Source organism: Rhipicephalus sanguineus, chromosome 6, assembly GCF_013339695.2.
Source record: "Rhipicephalus sanguineus isolate Rsan-2018 chromosome 6, BIME_Rsan_1.4, whole genome shotgun sequence".
In the NCBI taxonomy this organism is placed as follows: Eukaryota; Metazoa; Arthropoda; class Arachnida; order Ixodida; family Ixodidae; genus Rhipicephalus; species Rhipicephalus sanguineus.
The window spans coordinates 46,373,893-46,388,122 of record NC_051181.1 but is presented as its reverse complement, the minus strand read 5'-3'; the positions used below and the strand labels follow the sequence as shown (position 1 = coordinate 46,388,122).

At 44.2% G+C, this 14,230-nt stretch overlaps 1 pseudogene; it reads right to left on the bottom strand.

Annotated features, from left to right (window-relative positions):
- Positions 1 to 4,428: 4,428 nt before the first annotated feature.
- Positions 4,429 to 14,230, bottom strand: part of LOC119397249 (glutamate receptor ionotropic, kainate 2-like) — a 32,936-nt pseudogene continuing 23,134 nt past the window's right edge.

Sequence of the window (14,230 nt, the reverse complement as noted above, 5' to 3'; positions counted from 1 at the left end):
GGCGGCCGTTTCGCTAGCTTGATATACACCAAAATTGGTATCTTGCGACGTGACCGTGTGACGAACATAAATAACACGAGTTATCATGAAAATCATGACACGCATGTCATGTACAGCATGACTTACGTGCCACGCTCATGTTGCGCTGGCGGCCGTTTCGCTAGCTTGATATACACCAAAATTGGTATCTTGCGACGTGACTGTGTGACGAACATAAATAACACGAGTTAACATGAAAGTCATGACACACATGTCATGTACAGTATGACTTACGTGCCACGCTCATGGTGCCCTGGCGGCCGTTTCTCTAAGTTCATCGACCCCCAAGTTGGTATTGGGCGACGTTACTGTGTGACGAACATAAATAATAGGAGTTAACATGAAAACCATGACACGCATTTTCCTCAATGACATACAAGACGATGTATGCAGCTCTTTGCTGGCTGCTTCGCATTACATCGATTCCCACAATGCGTGGGATCTGCCGGCTTTTTTTGTATTCCAAGTATACTTACGAGCATCGACTGTTACGTGGCAAAATTCATTTTTAGGGCTGTGGATATGATCAATAACTGGCTATAAAATGAACAGCACTTGAAATTATATCGGGGGTGGGGGTCAAAAATTTAAAAATATATATAAAAATTATGCAGTTTCATTGAACGCGAAAGCTGTAGGTAGTGCGTAGCAGCGATTCGCCTGCCGTTCACGTGCATTCACGCACGAGCACACGCTGGGTTCCAAGCGTGCAGCCTGCTTGGCGCCCGTGGTGACAAAGGAAACGTTCATTTGTGATGCAGTGGTACCCTTTGCGCCCTCTACTCTCCCCCTTTTCCCTCTCATCATTTCTCTTCTCCTCACCTTCACTTCCCTTTCGTACTATCTTGCTATACAATACTATACACAGCTATGCTATCCTTTACCTCCTTTCCCTCTTCCTCACCCTCACGTCACTCCTCCACTTTGAAGTGCATAGGTTACATAAATTTAACACCAAGTCGTAGTTAGAAATTTGTGCGTATGATACTCTAACGCCATTAATGAACTTTTTGAAAAATCCGGCTGATCCCACGCACTGTGGGAATCGACGTAATGCGAAGCAGTCAGCGAGGCGCTGCTTACACCGCACTGTTTTGCTTCGAGATAAATCAAGCCATTCATGTCATGACATGTCGTTCACTATCACATGTTTTTCATGCGTAAATGCACGTATGTTCTGGTGTATATCAAGCTAATGAAACTTATATTCTGGTCTATACGAGGCATGTCCTGTCATTTTTGTTTGTCACACTCATGCCATCCCAATGTTGCTAGATATCAACCTAAGAAAACGACCGCGAGAGCACTAAGATCGTGTCATGTAAATCATAACGTACATGACATGCATGGCTATTTTGCTGTCATAACCTGTCGTTTATGTTCCTTATACAACCATGTCGTGGCAAGCCCATTTTGGTGCACATCAAGTTAATGAAACGGCAGAGAGCACCAGGCCGTGTCGTGTAAATCAGAAAGTATATGACATGAAAACGCACCCGAGGGCGGCAGTGATTTGGATGGAGTGACGAAGTTGAGAAGTTCACAGGCGTATAAACTAGGGTAAATTGGAGATCACTGGAAGAAAACTTCGTCCTGCAGTGGACATAAAGTAGGCTGAGAATGATGATGGTGATGAATAGCAGGTATCATAATTCTCTGAACCGCCCCCCGTTTCATTTTTTTTTATTTTAGTAGGGTAACCTGCTACTATAAGTAACATAATTTTCCTTTGATGCCCCTTCATGGCAACTCCATCCCGGCTTACTCACATGAACTGCTTATGAATACTAACTTTACCAGGTTCTCTTCAAACGGTAATCTACTTCTTCCCCGCGTTCTAAAAAATTACGGGAAACTAACTGCCCTCTTTTCAGGCATATCATTTTGGAATTCAATACCATACGAAATTAAATCATCGCCATCGATACATACATTTAAAAACCTTCACAAGAAATACTGTCTCGACCAATTGTGTGAGGAATTATACTATCTTACTAATCTGCCAGTTTTTTATGATTTGCTCATTTTTTTATTATTGTCCAAGCTTTATTCGCTATCATTACCTCTGAATACTTGTTATTGTTTCAAGATGAAATCACCTTGCTTTCGTTTCGTAGCGGCAATTTGTATGTCGCTTTGTATTCAATGTTTTGTACATCACTTTTGTCTTCGATTTTATTGTATTCACTTTGTTTCTATATTTCTTGATGCCCGCATCATGAATATTTCCACTAGCATTTTTTCTTCAGCTTATACTAACAATTGTATAATCATAGATTTATATACCATGCCAGTTTTTTTTTGTGTTCATTTTTTCATTCACTTTTTGCTTTCATTTGTCAATCTTGCGTTCTCCCTAGCTTTCCAGGAAAATTTTTATCAATGCATTCTTTTTTCCTATACTCCATTTGACACTTAACATACATGTGTTTCAGTATTAGGAGGTCCCCCCGTCAGTTCTCGCAACTATAGGACCTCCGAATGTAATACATATCACTAACGATGTTACATTGTATGCAAAGAAACTGAATAAAATTGAAATTGAAAATTCACGTGGGTCGTTTAAAAGACTGTAGGAAAGGACAGCTCACTGCTTTTTTTCAACGTTTTTTATTGTCAAAGTAACTTTACACAACTCGCACTAAGCCATCCAAACACGAGTATATTGCGAATTATCAATGTCATGTCGTCGCTAGCATGCAGCTAAAAATATTCATTTACAATTTGCATATTCTCTTCCTCCAAGCGGCGATTAACGTGCAACCTTGAACAAGCTCACCTTTATTCCCTCAATAGTATGCTGCTTTCTCACGCACACAAGTGCTTTGATATGCTTCTAGGGTAGGCAATAAACTGCTTATTTAAAAAAAAGAAAGTAACTCATGAAAGCTGAAGGACTGACTTAATTTGAACGAACAGACTCTCGTGATGATTTTCTCTAGCGAACGTACCCACTTAAATTGAAAGCACAGATTAAGACGCCTAGCTAATCAATTATGGGGCACGCATTAGCAAAGACCCAGTGAACTTGCTGGGAAACGAGTAGATTCTTGACTTAGCCTTAAGCTATTCGAGAAGCCATTATATTATAAGTTATGTGAGCTGAAATTCTCTGCATTTGCCACTATAACATATAGTCCTTCGTTTAAAAGTCTGATAAGTTGTTTTTTTCTTTTAATACCACAGGAGAAACATCCCCGTGTAGCGTTGTAAAATATAGAAATAAAAGAACAACCACTTGAAGACCACTGCATGTTTTGCAAATGGTTGAAGAACAGACTTGATAGCGCACTTTTTTTTTTTTTTGCATCGTTGCAGACTTAAAACGAAGCAAAGAAAAACGAGATCCATCTTGTAACTCTCTCTCTTTTAAAGCTTTTGGCATTGAAAAACAAAGCCAGAGTATCTTGAACATGAGTGGTAAAAAGAAACGCTCTCCTCCGGAACCACGGATACCACTTTAGCACTAGCAATCTCCCGGTCCTTTGTAGTACACTGCTCCGTGACCAATGGGTGCGGAGCGAAGATTACCGCATACATGATGTGATGAATTCTGCTTCAGCTGAGTATGCACCAAGAGAGAGAAATAGATGAAAAGGAAACGCAGGGAGGTTAACCTGGCGCGAGTGACCGGTTTGCACGAGCTAACGAGGTCGATTTCAATACATTTACTAGCTGCAGACGATATGCTGGTAGAATCTTGCTTCGGGACACTTTGAATGGTACCGCGCAATACTTTAGCACAAATCGTGTATCATATTTTTTCTATCCATAACTTTACATCATTACACTCACTCACCAGGGGCGTAGCCAGAAATTTTTTTCGGGGGGGGTTCAACCATACTTTATGTATGTTCGTGCGTGTGTATGTATGTGTGCGTGCCTATATACGCAAGCAAAATTGCAAAATTTCGGGGGGGGTTTGAACCCCCCCAACCCCCCCCCTTGGCTACGCCCCTGTCACTCACGTTGTATTTTAAATGACGGGCGGCTCATTCATTCGCATAGCCTGAGCGTTCAACCCTACTCCCCCGATTTTTAAAAAAAATTTGCATGTCTATGTATAAACACACATACAAACACACGCATGAACATACATAATGGGTGGTTGAACCCCGCCTCCTCTCGAAATAAAAATTCTCGCGATTACGCCCTTGGGATGGCTGGAACATCTCTGCCACAGTAAAAGGCATCGTGAATGCTGTTACAAACCTTAGAGGCGTCTGAAGTTACTATTATTATAAGACCTGTACAGCCACACGGAACTGAAAAGCGACCTTTAATTTCGAAGCCACTTGCTTTACAATTGTCTGGCTCGGTCTGTCCGAGCACCATAATTTTATAGTGTGAGTCCCAATGCTGACGTTTCTTCTTCCTCTTTTTTTTTTCTTCTTTCCTCGTGGTCTGAATTGCTCCTTCGTTACAGTATATGTTGCCTATGTCCCCACACGCTAACGTCTTTGATGTCCGCTGCCTTCTCACTCTAAAGTGCCCATGCTATCACCACCGACACTTCTGAAATGCTCATAACAAAATAATTGCGTGAACACCAATTGAGACACAGTTTGCCGCGCAATCATTGCACGCTTAGATGGCTTAAATAGCTGCGCCCAAAATTGCTCAACATCGGTGCTTCCTTGTTTTCGCAGACATTGAAGAGGTCCTAACAGTCCATTTAGCCATTATCTGTTGCAATCACAAGTTCAGCACTTCCAGCGAAACTACAGGGCTTTGTAACGGTGCACATGGGCGGCCATTTCGCTATAATGGGGTATCATAAACGGAAGCCATGCAGTGTAACGATGCAATAGCGCGTGCTGCAGAATTCCTCCGTGTTCTGCATGGAGACATCGCGCAACATACGCAGCACGACATTATTTCATTTCCTTCTTCATAATGTCACATTGACGCATGGCTATTAGAAATGGCGATGTGCACACATATCCATCTGAAGTTTTCATTTCGCGTAACTGATACTCAGAGATACTCAAAGTCGCGTCCTTCTTCAGTTGAAGAAACTGAAGTCCAGCGTAAGCTGATTTAAAGACAGCATTGTGACACTTGACGTAAGGCACCAGCTGTTGTAAAAGTACATACTCTGTCACGCACTGACCTCGCGGTTTCACAATTTCAGAAAGGGACTGTTTTGCGACAACGAATGCGGGCTCTGTGACGTCGATGCGACGAGACCGGCGAATGCCTTGAGCCGGCCACCGATATGCTGTGCTGCTTCGTGCGCCTCGAATGCGCGAGCCCAATGTCCAGCGCCTCGCAGGGATCACGGAGCGGTGTCGTTCGGAGTAGTGATGGTGGGCTGCTGCGGCTGCGCTGTGCGGGCGTCGTAGCCGCCTGGTCCTTGGCCTCGTCTTCTTCATCCTTGGCATGCTTCTCCTTGCGGCAGAGCATTGCTGCGCGCAGCTCTTCCACCAGTGTGCTCCACACGGCACTCTGCGAAGCAAAAAAAAAAAAAAATTAGTCCAGCGTCGATACATCATTCAAACAGCCGTTATTTTAGACAACACCGCAAACATAGGCCCATACAAGAACACAGTAAAACCAAATAATGCTTGGAAGATGAAGACTTGAATCAAGTGAACTGAAACAAAGCAACGAAACATGATATGCCGATTCAGCACTAATGACCCAGTACCAATGACGAGAGGGCTTGGCTCCTTCCAATGCCTCGATGATCGCATTTTGAGAACCGGGACTCGCCTTCGTAAGGAACTCCAGAACTGCACCGCTGCAGAGGCCCATCAGGTGCACGGAGCTCTGCGGATGACCTTTGTGTGCGGGGCTAGATTCCCGACCTCGAGATCACGTTTGAATGGTAAAAGAACGTTTTAATACTGAAACCCTCCTGTATTGTTGTTCTGAGGCACGTTAAGAATACATCTGTAACTGAATCGGAAGCGTGCCTCGCTGCGAATATTTACAGCGCTGGAGAGTCCCCGGCGCCATATAAAAAGTTAATAGAAGATTAAATTGCAGCTTTTAACTTTAACGTGGAAGCGATTACCGGCTATATATCTTCGAATGACTAACTTACTGCGGTGTTTGAAAGCTAGGGTTCCCAATCTTAGAGTGCCTATGTAAAACAGCGTCTAACCACTGCCACATGCACCGAACACAAAGGTTCAATTCAAGAAAAAAAATTTCAAAGCCATTCACATGTTTTACGTGCCGAAACTACGATGGGTTTATGAGACGCGTAATGTTTGGAGCCTTGGTTTTGTATTTGGCTGACTATGAGTTTTTCAACGAGCACCTAAATCTAGTATGAGCAAACGAGCGTTCTTGTGATGCATGCACTCGCATAGATCAAGCGCAAATTTTCGCACCTAGGCTGGCTTCTTTACGTCTGAAACTAAGCTCTTTATGTGGTTAACCATTTCGATGCAAGTGGCCTTTAGCGGCGCTACCAATAAGCCCATTTATGGCAACATTGGGGTTTCGTACTTAGTTATTTTTACAATGGCAAATAGTCAGGCTTCAACTGACGTTGTATTCATGTTGAACTTGAAGGTATCATTGGCAGAAGAATTTAATGTCATCATAAAAAGTATCTATAGATGTAATCGACTCGTCTCGGAGGTGTAAATATATTATAAGCATGGGCGCGAGACATACGGTAAGTGCAACTGGATTAGATCTACAACTTCATGATCTTCGCGGTCATAATGCATGACCTTCGTTATGTGCATTCGTTTATGTTACGCGTAAGTAAGAGTAACCACTGACCATGGACTCGGCGCTGAGGTTCTTCCGCGCGTGTCCTCGGACGAAGATGAAGAGCATGACGAGCATGGTGATGACCAGACCGAGGAGGAGGAAGACGAAGACCAGGCTGAGGCGGCCGAAGCGCACCGTGAACGGGGTGGGCCGGTACACGGGCTGCTCGCGCGGACAGTTGACGGCGCCACGCTCGTGCCACCAATAGTGACGCAGCAGCTGCAGTGTCCCCTCGCTCTTCAGACGGATGATGGCCGCCGACAGCTCGGACCGGAACGCGCTACCTGCGATACCCCGAACCACCCGCGTAGTCATTGTGTTAGGCGTGTTCGAATAATAAAAAAAAAGTTTTAATCGAATCAGATAAGCACGTGAGCGAAAAGTGAACTGCAGATATCAGTCAAAAGCCGATTCTTTCTAATTTTTAAACAAGGAGATAAATAAACGTAATCTTTGATGAAAGCAGCGGATAGTGCTAATGAGCGCTGGTAGTAAACAAGTAAATACGGTAGTTGAAGTCACGTGACTTTATGGGAGGCTGTGTTAGATTGCATTGCCTTCAGGATCGGCCCATATTTTCGGTCAGAAATCATACCTTATTACAGAATGTTGATGGAAGAGGCCAATCAAAACATTGTTTTAAGAAAAAATTATTTACGTTATTTTATACATTTAATGCAGTTAAACATTCAACAGAGAAGCTTCTATTGTAAAGGCGTTTAATAGACGGCACTCAACGACAATGAGTAATGGCGACAGTCACGGCAAGGCACGAACTCTCTGCGCGAGCGGCGTCCTTTCAGAAGCCAAAGAGGACAACGCACTAGAAGGCGCTCGAGAGAGCAACCCATTACTATGTTCCAAGGCTTCGCTACAATATATTGGAAACAAAGAAAATGTTATCTATATCATGTACCATGTGAAACAAAATTTAAGGAGAAAACAAAGGAAATAATACTACTACTACTACTACTACTACTACTACTACTACTACTAATAATAATAATAATAATAATAATAATAGTAATAATAATAATAATAATAATAATAATAATAATAATAATAAGAAGAAGAAGAAGAAGAAGAAGAACAGCAATACGTCCTCGCATGCACAGTGTTAAAGTGTGGTGCTCGATAAAGGAGCAATGTTCAATGTATCAAGGCAACCGGATTGTTTTTAAAGTGCGCGGGATCGAATCCCGGCCGCGGCGGCTGCATTTTCAATGGAGGCGAAAATGTCTGAGGCCCGTGTACTTAGATTTAGGTGCACGTTAAAGAACCCCAGGTGGTCAAAATTTCCGGAGCCCTCCACTACGGCGTCTCTCATAATCATATCGTGGTTTTGGGACGTTAAACCACAGATATTATTATATTATTACGTTTTTAAAGTGAACCAGACTTGGGAGATTGGTCAATCGATAACGATTGCTTTGGTTTTCTTCGGGATAGTTAATTCCTAGGCAAAACGAAATAATTAAACGACTGGAAATTCGCGCTAAATATATATCCTCCACGTACATATTTGTTCAGGAACTAGCTGCAGTTCGACTGCATGACAGCCCCTGTTTTTCTGAAGCAGGCTTTTTTTTACAGCCAATGCTGTTATCAGATCATAACGGAAAGTGTGGTAGTTGTCCGCCGCCACCGACGACGGTGTCCGTAACCACTATCGCGCAAAAGAAGAACAAAAAATGAAATAAATAAAAACCATCACGGGTCGATGGGATTTGAACCCGCGCCTTCTGCGTGGCAATCGAGTATTCTACCACAGAGCCACCCTGGTTTTTTTTTTTTTGCTTTATTGCCTGTTATTAGACACTCTGGTGCTTGAATAGCCTTTGCAAGAATACCCTATACGAGCGTCATGTCTGGCAAGGAATCGCGTAACCATGTGTAATATAGCGTGGCAGAAGAGTAAAATAACAACCCGGCGTCACACAATGCTAATTGCACACCGAGTGTGTGGTTTAAAGCTTTCCATCCAATACACAAGTGGTCAACCATTAGTCTTCATCGTCGTCAGCCACATGAAGCATCAACAAAGTGCACATAATGCCTTGAAGATGTGTAGTGGGCACCTCGCTTATCCACAGAAAGATTAATAATGGCATAGTGGATGCTTCCCTACTTAACAAAAATTATGATTTGTGACGTGTATACCGTGCATGTATACTTGTATTAGCTTCCCCAAAAGAGTTTAGAACGGGCTCTAGAAAGGCCGCTCTTCCAGCTTTTCGCTGTAACTGTGCTTCGCGCTCCGCGCAAACCTGGCGTTTTTTTAACGATAATCGAATCGAATATCGAGGAGTGTTAGATTTATAATCGAAGTTTCATATATTCTCACACGGTATTCTTTCTATCACAATAGTGACGCATTCGAGTGCCTCCTATAGCGTTCCAATTCAATTTGCAACAATACAATTCCTCGTCAAGGCTAGAAAACAGTGTACGTGGTCTTCTCAAGGCAAACGTTCACTTTTTCAAATAGCAATTACTTGCCACGGTTACAGCAAACAATGTTTACGATTAATACACGAACGGCAACCCATAAACACCCAAGGCGCGCGGGTTACTTCCATTTAATCGCTACAACAAGTCTGGTTGGTAGATTACTCTTCAATTGACTTTTGCTTAGCCCTTGACGCAAATAGATAATGAACTGCTTGTGCGTCGTTTCGTCAGTGCTGAGCACTTTGCGCAAGCAGTGCGATGAACGCGAAAGCGGACACTAGATGTCCGTTTATTTGACCTCGTGATTTCTTTCCGTAAGACATGACACGCTGTATTTGACCTCTATAGAGCTGCTTGTTAACGGATAACACGTAGACCGAAGTCTAAATGTTTTGTGTTCCAGTCCAAGCTATGGCGTCTGCAGTTTAATGCGACTTCACGACTTACCGGGCATTTTCGCAAGTTGTAAGCAATTTTTCTTCAGGAATGAATTTGCCATACTAAGTAGGTTCAGTTTTTTTGTACTAGCTTTCTTTTGCCATGTATTCAGTGTTCGTCGATATACTATTTTACAGTGCTCATTAGACGCCGTTCGGAATTTATGACGTAATGAGAAACCTGCGTGAGAACGCAACGCATAGTTTAGTCTTTTGCTGTATATTTTTTTTCTGGCTTACCAAGACTCCCGTCATAGCAGTCGCCCAGTCCAGCTTAATGAAACTTTTTCTGTACGAGTATACTTTTCTTGGCATACCATCTCTGATGGAGAGAATGCGCAACACTGTTAAAAAAATGACCGTCTATGAAGCCTACGTTTCAGCAAGCGTGTTTGCTTCGCTGCATTGACGAATACGCGTTTTCTAGTTAAAACGTTGGCTCCAGAGACATAGCTTCTTCAGTTCACTCCTGGTTAGATCAATTCTCAATTACCCTTCACCCGTTGTAATAGCTCACGGCGAGATGTTGCACTGCTAAGCCCAAAGGCGCAGGTTCGATTTCTGTTCGCAGCGGATGCATTTTGACGGGGGCGACATTCAACAACACCACGTTAAAGATTCCAAGGTGGTCGAAATTAGCCCGCATTCCCATATGCAGTGTGTCTCATCATCATATTGTGATATTCACTCGTCAGGCCCCAAAATTTATTTTTATTCTCTCGTGAACCCCTCTGTCTTCATTTATTTCTGACGGGCGATAGCGCAGGGGAGATAAAAAAAACGGGAATTCGAAAGCTGACCGAAGGATTCCTTGGTAGTTACGCTGACATCACAGGCGTGCGTAGGGTTCCCCTTCAGGGGGGGGGGGGAGGTTGGAAGCGGCGCCCCCCCCCTCCTTATTAAGCTATTAAGTCAATGTATGGGGCAGACTTTGCACCCCCCCCTTCTTAGATGACTAGGGAGGCCGGACGCCCCCCCCCCCCCCCCCCCCCCCGCTGCCCAACTTCTGCGCACGCCTATGGCTGACATGACCACTTGCTCAGATCAAGACAAGGCACGCGCACGCACCCTTGGGCAAGGCGATGGCATAGCCCGAGGAGCCGATGACCTCGCCCACTTGCTCCACTTCGCAGTAGCGGCTCTCGAGGTACTCGAGGGCGGGCGAGTCCATGAACAGGGCGTACGAGCCGCCCATGACCCTCTCCAGGCCCTCGGCGTAGCTGTCGACGAACGCCTCGTCGCCCTGGCTCTGGATGCCCTGCCACAGCTTCATGTACTGCGGGAACGTCGAGCGCTGCGCAGCAAAGCAGAGATACATCCGACGATCAGCGGACCAAATCATATCAAGCTTACCGCCCACATACGCTAAATAAGTCTGCTGGCCAACCTAGGGACCGTAGTGCTTGTCCGTTGCCCAGACAGCAGATGGAGCGAAGATGCGACCATAGATTACGTCACACATTTCAAATATTATCGCCAAGAATAACTTCAAGATATGCGTGAAATGGTAGTCAATAAGTACAATAGAGACAAGGAAACAGGTGTTTCATTGCTTCTGTGGCGTTGATAACGAAGGCGGAGAGCAAACACGAAATGACAGAACCACGCGCACTGACTGGCTCAAATGAATTGCATATTTCACTTTAACCCATGGTAGTGCACCTTGTGTTTCCTCCCACGGTAGGCGATATTATTCAAAGACATGAAGCCCTAGAGCATTCCTAGGAGGCACCGAAACACCTTTCACTTAGTACCTAAACCAATGCAGCGAGCAATTTTCGCAATTCCTTTATACAGATTTAGTACGGAACAATATTGCATTGATAGTGAGTGTTGAGAGCTTCGCAGTGCGTCTTCTCATGGAATATGCTTAGCGCTAGAGAAAGTGTCCTCGGCTGGCACTGGGGCAGACCGATGGCCAGGTGGAACGTTCTTCAAACCAAACATGTGGAGTCGTCCAAATAGTTTACTCCTTTACGTTAAAGGAAATGTTGATAGTTCTCGCACGAACACCATTCAACGTTTGCAGCGTGTAAGCAAGTAACCATGGCCGTAAATATAACTGATACATTGTCGTGATGCACACGCATTGTTCGATTTACGGCTCGTCATGAAGTTGCACGAAGTCATATCGCATCGTAAAGCAAGGTTTAATACAACATCCGGTGGCGTTCTGGTAATGTCTTGAGATCCGTGTATCGGCGTAATCATGCACAACGTATATATACTCCCGCCTCTTCCGCGTCGGGAGTCGTGCGGAACAACAAGAGTACATTTCTTATGACCGCACTGTCACCAGATGTCGCCATCGGCTCCATGGTCCTAGAGTTACTGTATATGCTACCTTGAGGTAGCAGAGTTGCGCATCTGTCTTCCAACGCCGCTAGCAACCATGCATTGCGGAGAAGCTGCCGCTTGGGCCAATTTTTTTATTTCTTGACGCCGCCGCTGCAGCGAACTGAATTAACACTAGCAATCGACAGCCAATGTTTATCGCCGGTCTTCGACACGCCAGACAGGTTAATCGGCGACACGGTAGGCATGTCGCCTGCAAAAACGAAGTGCGACTTCACCGCATAGCTGTGGTTGCTAGCCGGACCTATGCGCAACTCTGCTACCTAAAGGTAGCATATACAGTGACTCTACATGGTCCCAGTTGTGACATTGTTGACGGCAGCGCCGCTGTCGGAATGGAGCAACAATGCTCTCCGTGCGTTTGCACCCATTGAGATCTGTTTGTAAAGTGGGTCACGAACGCGATCCTTATGCCTTTCGTTCACTTTCAGGTAATATGCCTTTCCCACAGAATTCTAATTACGCCTTACTCGCCAAAAAGTCGGCTTTGCTATGCCTCTCTCGCCTCAGCTAGCCTCTTTCTTATGCGTCCAAATTTGCTAAAGTGATCACGCCATTCACTTTTTCTAGAATATCTAACTTGCCTTTGGTAGTCATTATATAACTCTAATAGACCACCGGTTATTTGACACACTCAGTTTCTTCCTTTTAAAGAAAACTATGGGATACTTGGCCGCATTCGTTTGACATTCTAGTCTATGCCGCTGTATTCACAAATAGAAAAGCTTCCATGCAGTATTCTGCAAACGGATGTATACGTATGTGTTTGCATAGAACATCTCGATTGGCTCACCTTGAAGAAGTCGTGCGTAGAGCCCTGACGCAGCGTTCCGTACTTGATCTCCTTCTGGCGCAGCAGGTCGTCGAGGCTGTCTAGCGTGGGCCGGTCACGGTAGCGAATGATGAACTCTCCCAGCACCGACGCATACGCCACCATCACCACCAGCGAGAAGAGCCACCACGACACCATCGCCACCACAGTGGACGGCGCCCTGCACGCGTTAGTTTACCAACCACAGTTGACCACCTCACATCCGAAGAGACTCGCTCAAATGTTTTGGGACAAGAATGCCAAAGCGGGCTTGTCTGTACATCTTGAGTGAACGCCGTGGTTTGGTGCAGGGCACGACTTGGACAAAAAGAGACACAGTAGACAGACACATAGAACGATATTGGCTCTGTGTTCCTTCGCCTAGCCGAACAAAAACACCTTCAGTGCGTAACGTCACAGATAGCGGGAACTACCGTATAAAAAATTTAAACTACTTCACCAGATCATTTAGACAGGATCAACGCATTTAGAGAGAAGCAAACCAACAGGAGCAACCCATTTCTCGGTCAAGCTTAAAGGCGTTGAAAAATAGAAGCCGAGCGTATAGACTACTTCGATGACGCAAGAATAGGCGAAATGTCCATCGCTTTCCCCGAGAATGGATTGAAATTTCGGCGAAATCTATAATGCGTTGCTGTCTGAAAGATGTGGTAGCGTGGATGTGTCCGGAAAAAAATTAACCCGAGGTCCCGGTCACCATTCCTGATTTTGATGTAATTTACTATAGGCACAGTTTTCAGACCCAGAACAACGATTTCGAAGTTACTTTCGCAAAAATAAATGTTCGCCTATAAAGATATAGAAATTTTGGCCGCAAAAAACACTTTTCCTCCAATTTCGCTATTTCTGATCTTTGGGCGCACGTAACGAAAAAACGGTGCACTTCTTGGTCACATGGTCACAATATTTATTCCCATCAAAGAACAAGTGAATTGTAATGTGATGAGCATTTTATATTCCTTTGATGTAGAAAGACTTTGGAGAAAAGAAAATCACAAACAAGTTAAACGGCACCAAATATATGTATTTCCGGAATTTATCACTTATACTAAGGATGATAAAGCTCGGTAAATATCGAATATAATAGTTGAGCTGTCATTTAGAACAATTTTAGTGGTTTTTGTGTGCCCTTGAATACTCTAAAATTGTGCCGAAACTTTCGCGGTTTACCGAAAACGCCCACGTTTGAAAGCAGTTTTCTCAAAAAGGCCATTTTTAACTTTTTTAGAAAGCTGCCTGATTGAAGTCGAGGACGTCGTCTACCATTCTGCGTTAAAAAAAAAACAGAAAAACATGTTGCATTATTTGCGTTGCTAACAAATTATAATACGCCAAATGTGACCAACTCAGCCTAGCTGCATGCCGCGTCATAAATAAATCAGAC